Source organism: Phodopus roborovskii, unplaced genomic scaffold (genome assembly GCF_943737965.1).
Source record: "Phodopus roborovskii unplaced genomic scaffold, PHOROB, whole genome shotgun sequence".
Lineage (NCBI taxonomy): Eukaryota > Metazoa > Chordata > Mammalia > Rodentia > Cricetidae > Phodopus > Phodopus roborovskii.
Window position 1 is genome coordinate 482501 of NW_026126484.1, and position 15000 is coordinate 497500.

The window sequence follows — 15000 nt, forward strand, 5'->3', positions numbered from 1 at the left end:
AGAGGTGTATTTTTATTATCAATTATACAAAACCACTTACTGTCAGTCTTTTTACAATTTTAAAGCCACGGCTACCCTAACTCGATACAGAGAAATCTAAGTTAAGTAGTGCAGATATGGAACTATTTAAGCAGTCACTTGATTTAAAACATATGTGGCATTGCTTTGCACTAGGAATTCCAACAAGCGAAATTCATAATTGAGTGTTTCAACTGGCTATCAGCATAGAACTATAGTAATCACATTAAAAAACAAACCCAAGTGTAAAGCACATGGAATGATGAAAAGTAGAACAATAATGCCTCCGAACGGCATTATTGGATACAACTCTATGGATATTTTGTGTATACAACAATTTTCAAACACCAGAGATAGACAAACGGGCACAGAGAGATGAGTAAGTAAATTGATAAGAGGACAGAATGACCATGCAGAAGGAAAAGGGGCAATAGAAAGTGAATTAAAACAGTTAAATGCCAGAAGAGACACTCAAAGTTTCTCTAGCCCTTGCTGATTTTGAACTAGCAACAATACTCCTGCGTGCAGTATTATAGGCGTGCGCCACCACATCCTGCATGTTGGAACTTTCTAGGTGTTTTACTCTTAGCTTGCCAAGAGGTGAATGGAGCCTTCCTAGGACCTGGAACCTCTTCCACAATGGAAGTAAACTTCTCCAATTGTCCCTTAAATTGGGGACAGGACAAAGGTTCGGGAGTCCAGGGTGAAGTCTTCGGTGGCACTCTGGGTTCTCAGAGTAGTGGAGGAAGGTCGGGGACGTTAAAGATTGAAGGAGACCCACGTCAGCCTTACCTGTTTAGAGTGGTTTTCGTTTTGTAGGAACGTTTTGACACAACTGAGAAGGAAAGTGTGCCGCAGCGACGGATAGCAAAGCCTAAAATAGAAGTTTAGATAGTTCTTACTCAAGTAATCTGAATTCTGTAATAGAACTATACCTCATCAGATAGCAGTCCAGATTATGCATATAAGGGGTTCCATGGTGTAATGGTTAGCACTCTGGACTCTGAATCCAGCGATCCGAGTTCAAATCTCGGTGGGACCTTATTTATTTTTCCTTTGTGGAGCAAGTTCTTAAAATGCACAAAATAAACCGAGTTCTAAACCCTTCTATAGTCACAGCAACAAACTGTTTGTCCTACCTGCAAGTCCTCACTGCTTCTGCTTGCTCTCTCCTTGCCCCCCCCCCGCAATACACATCTAGAGGGCCTCAGCAATATTTAAAGTTAGCATTTGAAATAGTTTCATTATATAATATTTATATAGACGCCATTCTATTTTGTTCTTATTGGTCCCTCTTCCTGCCCTCTGCTTACCTCACCCACCACCAAACCCTGCTTCTTCCATGTTATGTATTCTGTTACCTACCCTCCAACCTTCCAAGATCTCTACTTTCTTTTGATGGTCCCCTTTCTACTTGGATGACATCACACCCACACCCCCCCCACACACACACACAGAGAAATGTGTACATACTTAAAACTAGATTAGTTGCTTTTGTTTTGTCCTTCTGAGTCTAGTTTATTTCACTTAAAATATCTGCAGGAAATATCCATTTCCCTTCAATAAGCATGGTTTCACTATATATATATATATATATATATATATATATATATATATATATATATATAATGAAGCTTCATAGCGTTTCTGCGCCATATTTCCTTTGTCCATTCATCTGCTGATGAACACATTGGTTGATTCCCTCCTAAGAGATAGTCTGAGACAGCTTGAGCCTCCACATTTGGCTAGTTGGTTTCATCAGATAGATCATCAAGGCTAGGAGCCCCGAGGATGCTATGCAGCTGCTGGTTTGGTGAGCTAGTACCATAGTCATCTAAAGAACAAGAAGTGGAAAATGCTGGCTGTAAACATTCTAGCTTTTGGCTAAACCTTGAAAGGGAATCTACGTTTAACGACAGCTATTTTATTTAAACACAACAGTAACTTGTGTAGTTGTGACCGAGTAATTAAAGTGATGGACTAGTGATCCATTTGTGGAAAAGAGAATACTAAAGACACAAAATAAATAACGTAATTAAACCTAAACCTGATGAAACTACATATTAGCTTTACTTAGCTATGCAACAAAGCAGCAGAGTGGCGCAGCGGAAGCGTGCTGGGCCCATAACCCAGAGGTCGATGGATCGAAACCATCCTCTGCTATAAAGTTTTTCTTTCGCTGTCCAAACTAGCTTTGACCTTCGTACAATCCCATTTAACTAAGTTTCCTAGAATGCGTGCAGAGAAAAAGCAATTCTAGAACAAGACCTGGGCTATACTAGTCTCTCTGTGTGGACCTTGAGTACCTTTTAAAGGCACTGAAGTGGAGGAGAAAGGGATTCAGTTGGGGGGAAACCGTATGGAAGTGTAGGAGGAGGGAGGAGAGGTGTGAGGGATGTTTATGGTCCATGTGAAGTTAAGGAAGACAGATTTTTCCACAATGAAACAATCTGAAAGTAATCCCAAATCCTGTTCCTACGCGGGAATTCAAGACTTGAGAATGACTTCCCCATCTGAAATGACGTCATGAAAATATACTTACACGACCTCTAATGATCTTCAGTCCTTGTCAACAGTTCTAGTCTTAATGAGTGACCACCGTGTTTTGTGGTCTTGGAGATGGAGCCTAAAGCCTAGTGCTTGCTGAGAAAATGCTCTGCCACTGAACTATATCTCCAGCCTTGGTGTTAGTTACTTTTGTCTTGAGACAAAACTCACTAAATTGCCATAAGCTTCAATCCATTCTGTAGTCTTGAACTTGAAATCTCCGAAGCAGCTGGAATTAAAAGCCTGTAACACCATCATAATATATATGGGGGTATGCAATGTACATATTATTTGGATTACTTGGGAATCCACTGCTTTCTTTTGACTCTGATTGTCATCAATTCAAGTCTCTCTGTCTCTGTCTCTCTCTCTCTCTCTCTCTCTCTCTCTCTATATATATATATATATATATATATATATATATATTTTTTTTTTTTTTTTTTTAAAGACATAGTATCTGGGTGGGGGGGGGGGGTGGCCCGCACCTTTAATCCCAGTGCTGGGGAGGCAGAGACAGGCGGTTTTCAGTGAGTTGATACCAACCTGGTCTACAGAGCGAGTTCAGAACAACCAGAGCACAGAGAAAATGCTTTCTCAGAAGAAAGAAAGGAAGGAAGGAAGGAAGGAAGGAAGAAAAAAAGATATCAGATAGCCCAAGCTGGCCTTAGGCTTGCTCTGTAGTGGTGGCTGACCTTGAACTTACGATCGTATTTCCTGCTGCCCTGTCATCCCTTCCCATTCCTAATCCCACCCCCAATTGAAGTCATTGATTCTGAAAACTCTAGTGTGACTGTCACTGTTTCTAGACAGAAAGAAAACAAATGCTCACCTTGTTTATTGTACAAAGGATTCCACTATATGCCAATAAGAACATGAAGCTTTGCAAGCTGAGCATGTCTGTAATCACAGCACTTGGGAAGCAGAGGAAGGAGGACTACAAGTCAATGAGGAAGGACCAGGAGGAGTTCAAGGTCATCATCACTAATCATGGAATTTGAGGGCTACGAAAGATCTTATCTCAAAAAACATTTCATTTTTGAGAATAAAAATAACAAGACATAGAAAACACTGGGTGACAAGAGTGTTTTAATTTTTCTTTCACATTACTTAATATAAAAATATAAAAAGTATCAAAGTATAATCGAAGCACAAAGTTGTTTTAAAAATAGTTTTGAATTGTTAATGATTCATAACCTCAATATGGTAAACCTTGAGTTCAATTCCCAGCAACCACATGTTGGCGCATAACCATCTATGGAATCTGATGCCATCCTCTGGTGTAAAAGTATACATGCAGATAGAGCACAAATCTTTTTTTAGAATATTATTACGATTATTATTATTATTATTATTATTTTAAACTGGCCGGGTGTGGTGGTACCTTTAACTCCAGCACTTGTGAGGTATAGGTAAGTGGCTATCTGTGAGTTCGAGGCCAACCTAATCTACAAAGCGAGTTTCAGGATAGCCATAAACCATGTCTTGAAAAAAGAAGAAAAAGGAGGAGGAGGAGGAAAAGGAGGAGAAGGAGGAGAAAGAGAAGGAAAAGAAGAAGAGAGAATCTTTACATTGACATAGATGCTAATGCTTCCAGAACTTTTTGTTCAGCCACACATAGCTGCACTGAAATAGATGTGTTAATTAAAATATGTAAGATAATAAAAAGCTGAGCACAACTGGCCTACGAGCCAATAGAATAGAAGTTTGAGGCAAGCCTGTTCTACAGAGTTCTAGAACAGAACAAACAGCTGGGTCTACACAGAAAAACCTTGTCTCAAAAAATAAATAAATAATAAAAGAAAGAAAGAAAGAAAAGCCCAACAACAAAATAATAACAACAGTAGAACAGTAGCGCTAATGCTGATAATCTGTTAGCATTTGGGACACAGAGGTGGAGGATCAAGCATTAAAGGCCACATAGTGAGTTGAGAGCATGAGGGCCTGTTTAAAACAAAATAACAAAAATGAATCAACATCAACAGGAAAACATGACAAAGCACACTTCGATAGAATTACTTTTAAAGCTCTAACGGCTTCTAAAGCTTTTACAATTCTTTGAGAGTACAGTGATAATGTTTGGTGTCTATGATCTCTAATTGTTTTCAAAGCTTTTGTAATTCATTCAAATTACAGCGGTGGAATACAGTTTTAGTGAACAGTCTATAAACGAAAGCTTCTAATTAAGACCATTACAAATTTTTTAATAAGAAGACCTCGTAGTCGGCAGGATTCGAACCTGCGCGGGGAAACCCCAATGGATTTCTAGTCCATCGCCTTAACCACTCGGCCACGACTACAGAAGATGAAGTAACTTCTGAGGCTAAGGAACTTGACTGAACTTTAGTCTTTGAACGACCAACTTTTCTAGTACTGATGTATTTATATCTGTAAGTATATATATTACTTTAGGTAGTTGAGATCTCTCATATAGAAATAATGATTTGGTGGCAGACTAACACCTTCACGCAGTTCTTCATCTTCAGAGCTGAGAAGACCCTTTATAATGATATTCCTGTCAAAGAGATGTTTCCAGAGACTAGCTTATTTTCTGATCTAGGAATCCTTGAGGTACATCTAACAACTGGGACAAGATCTAAATTCTCTGTGGGATTGTGAATTACGGAGACAATCCACAAAAACCTGAATGGCTATCCATTTTTTTAATAACATTCTAATTAAGTTTTGAAAATCCAAGAAATCAAAGTTCTGGAACTAATAAAAATAAGTGAAATGTAAGTCTATATTACTGAGACGAGGTGAACAGCAGGGTGGACTTTAACAAAATAATGCTGGTTACTAAAATATACTTTGGATTTTACAAAATAACTTGATTTATATATGTGACATCACTTAATCTTTATGTCTCAATTGAGGGAAAAGAGGCAGGCGGAAGGATTCGTGCTCACACTGTACTTTCTTCAATGATATGTGCTGCTTTTTGTTTTTTGGATACTGTCTGGGCCTTCAGCAATGTTTCTTGTTGCCTTACACAAGCGAAGTTTGCAAGGCAGTTAACATGGATAGTTGCACACTTTCCTCAAACACTTTGGAACCAAACTAGTAAGCAAGTCTTTAAAGGTTACACCTTTGTCATACAATTTTAGTCATGAGCCAGATTTCCACTTCCCTTTGTGCCAGATTTCAGCTTTTCATAATTTGAATAATTTGCAAATATGTAATATGCTTCAGGGAAATATCAAACAGCAGAGCGAGACTTTAACTGGTTGTATCCCCTATCCTCTTGCAAAAGATGCACAGTTTACAATCTGTGAACAATAAATGCTTGTTAAGTTACAGGTAGAATTGGAAACAATTAAGGACAGAAAAAAAATTAGCCTATTAAAGTAATGTTAAGTTTTCATTAGATTTCAATAAAAAAGATTCATGTGTTTCTTCTGAAAATTGGGTGTAATTCAAGATAAAATAAGTTTTGTTTGCATGTACATAGAAAATTCAACTGTTAACACCCTGATGGCTGGGAATATCACCCCATCAATAGAGAGAATGCAGCATTTGATGCCTGAATAAATACATTCAAAATGTGTGTGTGCATGCCTGTGGGATACATGGATGCCATTCAGGGCCTCACATTTGCTAGGTGTGATCTGCCAATGAACTACATTTCAACACCTAGATTTAGAACATTTTTATTATTGTATAACTCAAGAACTGACAACCATTTGATTTAAGAACACACCATATATTTTTAAACTTTCTTTTTTCTGCATTACATATGCAGGACTAATTATGAAGTTGGGCTCAGTGGTGAAGTACTTACCTACTAAGGCCCTGCATTCAATCCCTTGTACCACCCAACAGTTACACTTATAGGCATGCACTCCACCACGCACACACATACACACACACACACACACACACACACACTCACAAACACACACACAATATGCACATGCACACACTCATAGAACTCTCTTCTATCTATCTCTCTTTTTAACCAAACCAGTTTTAAAAATAATCCCAGTTAAAGAGGTTGAAGTGGCTAGCTGCTCTTTCAGAGGATCTGAGATTGGGTCCCAGCATACCTATATAACCTCAGTCTCAAAAACTAAACAAACAACCTTTTCTGGCCTCCGAGGACACTGCATACCGTTGAAGAGCAGCCTCAACTACAAAGCAAATTTAAGGCCAGACTGCTATAGCGGCTCTATTTCAAAAACAGTACAGGAACATACAAAACCAAAGGAAACACGTTGAGAGAGCTTTCCTGTGGGTTACGGATCCAATATCTATGTAAGTGTCTATATCTTGGGTAAGTTCTCTGAGATGAAACATACGTTACAGAGTTCCCGACATGTATGTGGAGAGAGGTAAAATAAATTATGCCAGTTCCTTTCATGATCCCACTCAAACAACTGCCCAAATTTCCGACATAAGAAATCAACTATGTTAATTTCATTTGATTTGTTGAAGTTTGCGTGTCTCTAATCACTTGTCTTTTTCTTGAGCAAAGACAGAGAACTACTCTCACCTAGTCAAACTCCTTGGAAATTCTACTTGGAGTTCCTTTCTCTACGGAGCTCTGGGACTTGGGCACGCAGTATTAGCTACAGTGAGAGAGATCTCAGATCCTAGAACACAAGTCGCCCCCTCTTCCCACCACCCCATTCCCTCTGCAGTGTAAGGGCAGCGTGGGTTGTAGGTTTATATTTTAACGCTACAATGCCCCATGTTTTCTCACTTTCCTCACTGTCCTTTCTCCTTGCATTGGCCCTTCTTGATAAGACTCCTTTGAATGCAGACCACATTCTGCGGATGCCAGAGAGTCAGTACCGAGGGGTCGCTTCTGGGAGGCCTATATTTTCTTGCAACAGTATCCGTGGTTCTTTTGTTTCTCGATATGTTTTAGGAGATTCTTTATTACTAGATTTCTGTGGGAAAACAAAACAAAACAAAACAAAACAAAAACAAAACAAAAACAAACCTCACCTATCCATTAGTTTATATTAGCACTTCAGATATAGGAGAGAGGAGGTAGTCGTGGCCGAGTGGTTAAGGCGATGGACTTGAAATCCATTGGGGTTTCCCCGCGCAGGTTCGAATCCTGCCGACTACGGTTTTACCAACCCTCCCCCTCGTTGACAAACTGTGATCACCAACTGTATTGTATGTATGTTCTTGAAAATTATACTGTTTACTCCAGTAAATTCTTTGGCTCATCACAGCAAACCATTCCACTTTGCATTGCAACGTTAACGTCTCCACTGGAACCTGTAACGACTTGAGAAGCAGCATGCAGTCCGAGGAATTGTGGTGTACTTTAGTAATTCCAGCACTTGGAAGGCTGAACGCAGCATGTTTACTTGTTTGTTTGAGCTACATATTAAAAACATTTGAAGGTCTGACTTACATACTATCTTCTCCTGCTACAGAGAACACAGATTGATGTTACTAAGTGGGATCTACTAAACTTTCTTTTGAAAATAATAACTTAACACAAAGTAGAATTTAGCTAAAGGAGCACCTCCACCCTCCCGTTCTCTTACCAGCATAATTCCAGCAGGCAGACAGGATGGTTAGCAGCTGCCTGGGAAAAGCAGCCTTGGTCTGCCTCTAGATAACGATGACAATGTTCTATACTGTAAATCTCCCTACTTGTCCAAGCAACCAAAGCTTGGAATTTCTTCTGTCTTTGTGAAACATGTTTAATTGCTCAAATTGGAACTTGAGCCTTAAAATCATAACAGATTTCTTTGTAAGGCTGGCCAGAACCAATTGTGCCCTATTTGTTTCCTTTATTAATCTCTGCGTGCTGGAGTGATTGATCATTGACAAGGCATATTAATTTCACAATAGCACTAAGGATTGTACCTTGGGCATTATTCCATGATAGTCTAGCACTCAGCTGAACTTCCAGGCTAGCCTTGAGCTCAGTTTGTAGCTCAGACTGAAAGCCTCCTGCCTCAGCTCACAGGAGATAGGATTATAGGCCTGTACCACCATGCCTATTTTCTGCATTCTAGATAAACTGCTCAATGACACACAATGAAAAGGGAAATTGAGGGATTCTAGATAGGATTATGAGCCCAGATTTCACAGTTCCATGGAGGACACTCCCAAAGTATCTTGTTATTAGAAGATTCTGAGTTAGATTTATTAGGTGTCCAAAACGATTTGGATTCTTCCACACATTGTAAGAAAAACACCTATTTCTGGAGTTCATACATTCTACACTGATGCAAACAAATCAGGTAAGACAGGATATAAATCAGGAAAAATTAGCAAAGTGGTTCAAAGCCCTTACAATTATGTACAAAAGGCAGAATTGTATGCCATTCTCATGGTACTTATGGATTTTAAAGAACCCCTCAATATAGTTACTGACTCTCAATACGCAGAGAGAGTCGTTTTACACATTGAGACTGCAGAATTTATTCCTGACAATACAGAATTAACTTCATTGTTTATACAGTTACAAGATACTATCAGAAAGAGGACTCATCCTATATATATAACACACATCAGATCCCATGCGGGTCTGCCAGGTCCTCTAGCACAAGGCAATGATGAAATTGATCGTTTATTGATAAGAAGTGTGCTAGAAGCCTCAGAGTTTCATAAGAAACACCACGTGAACAACAAAGGCTTAAAAAAGGATTTTTCTATCACTTGGGAACAAGCCAAGGAAATGTAAGAAAATGTCCTACTTACTCATTCTATAACCAAACTCCTTTACCACCAGGCAGTAACCCTAAAGGTATAAATAGAAATAAAATATGGCAAATGGATATGTTTCATTTTGCAGAATTTGAAAAATTAAAATATGTACATCACACTATAGATACATTTTCAGGGTTTCAATGGGCTACTGCTCTGAGCTCTGAAAAGGCTGATTCTGTTATAACACCCCTATTAGAGGTAATGGCCATTATGGGCATACCTGCACAAATAAAAACTGACAATGCTCCAGCATATGTCTCCAGCAAATTAAAACAGTTTTTTGAGTATTACAAGATAAAGCACATAACTGGTATACCACACAATCCTACAGGACAAGCAGTGGTTGAGAGATCCAATCGTACTTTAAAAGAAATGCTCCATAAACAGGCAGGAGGAACCAAAACACCCAAACACAGATTACATAATGCTTTATTAACATTAAACTTTCTTAATGCTGATAAAAAAGGAAAAACAGCTGCAGAAAGACACTGGACAATAGAAAAAAACTTCTAAACTAAATCAGCCAGTGTACTTCAAGGATGTACTGACCTCAGAATGGAAAGCAGGATATGTGTTACGTTGGGGTAGGGGTTTTGCATTTGTATCTACAGGAAAAGAAAAACTATGGATACCATCTAAGTTAATCAAGATCCGAGTTAAACAAGAGAAACATCTTAATAAAGAGAAATGACAAGTCATCCAACAAATTAGGTCCTATGAGGTGTGCGGAGGCCTCTCAAAGGTAGGGGAAATATTCTGTTCTTGTTCTTACAGGAAAACAGAGAAAACCTATCATCAAACAGCCAAAAGACACTAAACATGTAGGTGCCTACAGAAGAGAAGACAGCTCTTCAGAAACAATCACTTAAGGAAACAAAATCTGATATATGGTAAAAAAAAAATATTTAATTGTAGTAAACTATTTCTATATAGAAATCTATTTCTCTCTACTATCTAGTATTCCTGAAGTCCTAATTTATGTAAACCAATGCTGGCTTTGGAGTTGGACTTGGCTTTCCTTCTCTAAATTCAAACATGTTGTTAAGATTAAATTAATGGTTTCTGCCTTAAATCAAAAAGCCAATTGGTGTAAGGCAGAAAAAAACAAAATCTGGGCACTCATTTCTTATATACAATTTTCTCTCTAAAATCCTAATTTTTTTCACATACTTTTAATGCTTATTGTTGTCTTTCCCTAATGCATACCTTAAAACTTGAAAATTTTACTTTAATATTGATATGTAACTTTTCCACAAAAAATAATAATGATTCCTAACAACAGTCTTTGAACTCTCCGGAAAGAAGATGGGGCCCCACATCATCGTTTCCACTTGACTCAACCTGATGCATCGGAACTACAAACATCACCCTAAAACCGTTTTGAGACTGTTTTGCTCGAGACAACTCATGACTAGCTAGCTGTAATGGTGCACCTTTTTATTACACCCTGGCCAGAGTTTCAAATAGAACTACAGTCAAGAATTTTCTGCCACACAGTGACTAGCTACATATGTCACAGCCAGTTCTGTTGAGAAATTTGGTTGCTAAAAATTTTCTTCCTACAGGATCCATTGGAGCAATCATCGTCCCATTTCAGCAGGAAATAACCTTAAGATAATGACGCCCCCTTTCCCTACCCTTGGAATTTTGGGATAATAGTCATCATCTTTGGGTTGATTTTAGTTATTTGGGATTGGGATATGCTTACACTCGGGTTTATCTTTTAGACAGGAATAGGAATTGTTGGGAAAGGTATGGTTTAGATGGGTATAGGTAGATTAGCCTATTTTCTTGAGAATTTGAGTAAGAATGAGATAGTATTTTACAGCTTACATTGTTGTGTATTTTTATGTGGTAAGCTATGTAAAGTTAAGTTTATATTTTGTTATATTGTGTTAAATCTTTCCACTTACAATGCTTTGTGCACATTATTTTTTACCATATTCTATGTATGTATACTTTTCTTGTATTCAAGATATTTTGTATATTGATGCAATTTGGGATATTTATCTTACTGCCCTTTATAGTTCTACCTCTTGTCTTGACACTTATACTCTACCTCTATTTTAGGGATTTACATGTATGTATATGTAAATAGTTATATTGTTTAAGTATTTGTTCCTGCTTTACTCAGGGAAGTTTTAATCAGTCTTTTTAGCTAAGTTCCTGAGTATTAAAGATTATCTTCACTCACATTTCCTGTACCTATGAGATTAGTCAGATATAGATGCTTAATCTTCAATCACTTCATAGACATGCAGAATATGGCATTTAAATGTTTTAATATTAGTACTCCATTGACATGAGACACTGTTGCTCCTGACAGCACCGTGCACTTTCCTGAAAATATGTTGGACACTGTTGTTGCTCCTGCTGGAGTTCAATCTCGCCTCAGCTAATGGCCTGTTGGGCAAAGAATTGCCCACACCTTGACCACTGATTTGGACATGCAGTCCTATGTGCTTGCAGGAGACAAATATAGAAGACTGCTGGACCTTGCCAAGTCAGAGTAAGACAGCCATTCTACCTCCCTGCTGTTGTTGTGGTCTGTCAAGTTCTCTTGGCCTTAGCCAAATCTGGGTGTACCAACGTGGCTGTGAAACCTAGGGTGACTGTTCAGGTGGCTTGCTGTTTCTGTCCTTGCTGCACCTTTTGGAAGTTGTCCATCCGCATTTCCTGTCTACTCTAGTATTGTTAATTTCCTTCTCAGGTCTGGATGAGGTTGAAGATTAAACTATCACAACTATTATTCTCTCTTCCTAGTTAGATATATTAGGTGCTAGACTTACGTTTTCCAGCTTAGGACAACTCTATTGTAAACTCCATATTGCCCTCACCCTAGGACTAGATATGTAGGTCATTTTGTTCTCGATTTTCCTTTTCTTAGAGCACACTTGTTATTCACTGTTTTGTATATAGTTTTGTATTAAGCCTAAATCTTTTCTTTAGACTAAAAGGGGAATTGTAGTGAGAGAGTTCTGTGGCACTGACCACGCCCATTGGGGGTGGAGCCATCCATGGGCGGAGTGACCTGTGGAAGGAGGTCGGAGGGGGCCAGGAAAGGCGCTCTTTTTCTGGAGTGACTCTGACAGGAGAGGATCGGGTTGAATTTCCTGGTGTTCATCTGTCTAGGTTGTAAGTTATTTCTCCCTGAATAAACATCTATTCGACCTATTTGTTTATCCTGATCCTTATTTACCGCGATACTGAATATCAAATCTCATTTTTCAAGCTCTTGTCATCTTTGTGTGGCAGTTTCCTCAGAGAACTTCATCTTAAAGGCAAGCACTCAAGACAGAGGTAGATGGGACACCCCGTCATGCAGGGAAGCTCATTAGGTCAGGAAGTAAACAGCTCAAAGACTTTAGGAAGTTCCTGTAACTGCCCAAATGTGTTAGGCCCCACCTTCCTCAAGCATATTTAGATGCAGTAAGACTTGCTGAGAGATTCTCCTGAGTAAACTGAGTTGTCTAGAAGAGGTTCAGATAGCCTAGCTTCCCGGAGAAAATGGACCCGCTAGGCTGAACCAGCCAAGCTGTCCAAAAGAAGCAGAGATCAACTGAGCTGCCTAAAAAAAGGTTCAAACCACCTGCATGACTGCAAGACCCCCTAGCTTGGTGACTTCCAAGTCACCACCAGCTGAAGGTTCCCAGGTTCCCAGCTTTATGAGCTGTCACCCATGGTGTGGTAAATAGACATTTGTCTATGTCTTCTTAAGCCATCCTGGACGAGCCCCCAAAATGTAAGATCCTCAGAATGAGGAGTCTTCCAGGTTCAGTCGATACCCCAAGAACTCAATGTCCAGTCCAGTTGCTGCAAAACGCAAGAGGCTTTAATGAACAGGAAACGTTTGCGCAAACGGGCTCCTCCAGCTAGCAGGCTAGAGAGAAGCCCCCTCCCCTGGGCCCAGGTGTTTTTAAAGGCAAACCCACTAGCTTAGGGAGGGTATGGGACCCTCTGTTCATTGAGTACGTGACCCTTGGATGGTCTGCTATTAGGGTCAACAGACCTTAGGGCCTCAGGGTGTGCTAATTAATCTTGTCTGGGCAAACCAGAGTTACAGCTATCTCTTTGTTTCCTAAGGACCCAATTTACCACCTGTTGACTCACAGGAAAGGAGGGGCAGAAAGGAGGGGCAGTGTGAATTCTTGTCATCTCAGGGCCTTGTGAGAGGAAGTTAGCAAATTCCATGGAACAGATATTGGTTAGCTTTCCAGGTCAGACCGTCCTTCATTTAACTTCACTTTTTGGTCTTTCAGTCTCACCTGGGATATTATTGCACAACAGCCATAGACTACCATTTCAAAGGCTTTTCATACTTTGTGGTTTGTAGATCTATTCAATATAACTCATTTCACAGAAGGTCTGTAGAGGTGAAGGCAACAAGAAACAAAGCTATGGCTGAGGCCCTAGAATGTTCAGAACCTGATATCCCTTTAACTGATCCCCAAGGTCATTTGTCAGGAAAGCTGTCTTAGTCTTTTCTGCTCAGGTTGTAGAGCAGCAGCACTTACTCCCATTCAGATCTGGTTCTCCTGCCTTATCCTATAGAGAGAGGCTGCAGAGCATCACTGTGCAGCTAGGGGTTTCAGTGGGGGGGGGGGAGGTCATAGCACTACCCATCGGATCTTTGGAGGTGGTGGTGCTTTTATATTAGGAAATATTAAGTGTTCATTCAGGTATCACCTGCTTTCTCTCAAGATGGTTTTAGTTCATGAAAAGTCCCCTAACCTCAGACTTTCTCAGCTGGGTATCTGTCTGTAGGAAAGAATAAAAAGGACAAGGGGTTAGTAGTTCTTCCTAAATGTACTTTAGGAGAAAAGGTCTCGATTCTCTTCAGGGGGCTTTGAAGCTGACCCAGCCCTTCCTACTTGGCTATCACGTGCAGGCCACCAGTGTTCTGGCTCCTCAGAAACACATACATTATGAAGCGTTTGAGCTTAACTCTTGTCCAGAAGAAATAAAGATGCTATAAAATTTCTGGGTGAGAGAGGAAGCATGGAGTGAGAGGCAGGCAATTTCACTGTCAGAGAATAGACAAGAGCACAGCTCCAGGCATGTGAGAGAATATAACCACTGCAACATCTATAGGGAAAAACAGATTGCAGCTGTCAAGATTAAAAGATTGCTTTTTTCTTTTTACATTTTGTGAGAGGTGCTCTTACTGTGTATCCCTGGATGAGCTGGAACTCTTGAAAGCAGATGGGTCTTACCCCCCCCCACCCCTCACCTCTTGCTTCTTTAAAGTCCTGTGGCTCCTGCCAAATTTTTATAAAATTATTTGGCTCTAAAGATGATAAAACTAGTTAGGGAGCAACCCCAGAGCTGGGGAAGCCATTCAGCACTGAGGGAGAGGAGACAGACCTATGAGACACTTAGGAAACAATGAGAGTCAAGGGTTTTATATGCAACTAGGGTGCTTTTGTGTCAAACAAAGTATTATGCAGTATTTAAAAGGACTGGAGCTATAATTAACCCTACGGACAAATACAGAAAAAAAAAATAAAGGAGGTAGCTATTTCAGGAGCAGAATGAAATATATAACAAATTATCATTCATGTAAAATAAAAACCACATTAATATATGGTTTGTAGAAAGTAGAAAATTCCATTACAAATGTGAACTTTAAACATATTTTATAGTCTTTGGAAAAGGTTGGAGGTTGTCCATTTTGAGAATAAAAAAGAACTAATTAAGGGCTAGGCTTGATGGTGCACACCTATAATCCAGTATTTAGGAGCCAGAAGCAGAAGAATC

At 39.4% G+C, this 15000-nt stretch overlaps 4 non-coding genes across 4 annotated transcripts; 3 read left to right on the plus strand and 1 right to left on the minus strand.

The window, feature by feature from the left end:
• The first annotated feature begins 988 nt into the window (after nt 1-988).
• Trnaq-cug (transfer RNA glutamine (anticodon CUG)) lies at nt 989-1060 on the plus strand. Its single transcript has one exon. It is a non-coding gene; the product is annotated as a tRNA-Gln (tRNA).
• Nucleotides 1061-2109: 1049 nt separating this feature from the next.
• Trnam-cau (transfer RNA methionine (anticodon CAU)) lies at nt 2110-2181 on the plus strand. The gene has a single exon. It is a non-coding gene; the product is annotated as a tRNA-Met (tRNA).
• Nucleotides 2182-4780: 2599 nt separating this feature from the next.
• Trnas-aga (transfer RNA serine (anticodon AGA)) lies at nt 4781-4862 on the minus strand. The gene has a single exon. It is a non-coding gene; the product is annotated as a tRNA-Ser (tRNA).
• Nucleotides 4863-7557: 2695 nt separating this feature from the next.
• Nucleotides 7558-7639, plus strand: Trnas-uga (transfer RNA serine (anticodon UGA)). The gene has a single exon. It is a non-coding gene; the product is annotated as a tRNA-Ser (tRNA).
• The last annotated feature ends 7361 nt before the right edge of the window (nt 7640-15000 follow it).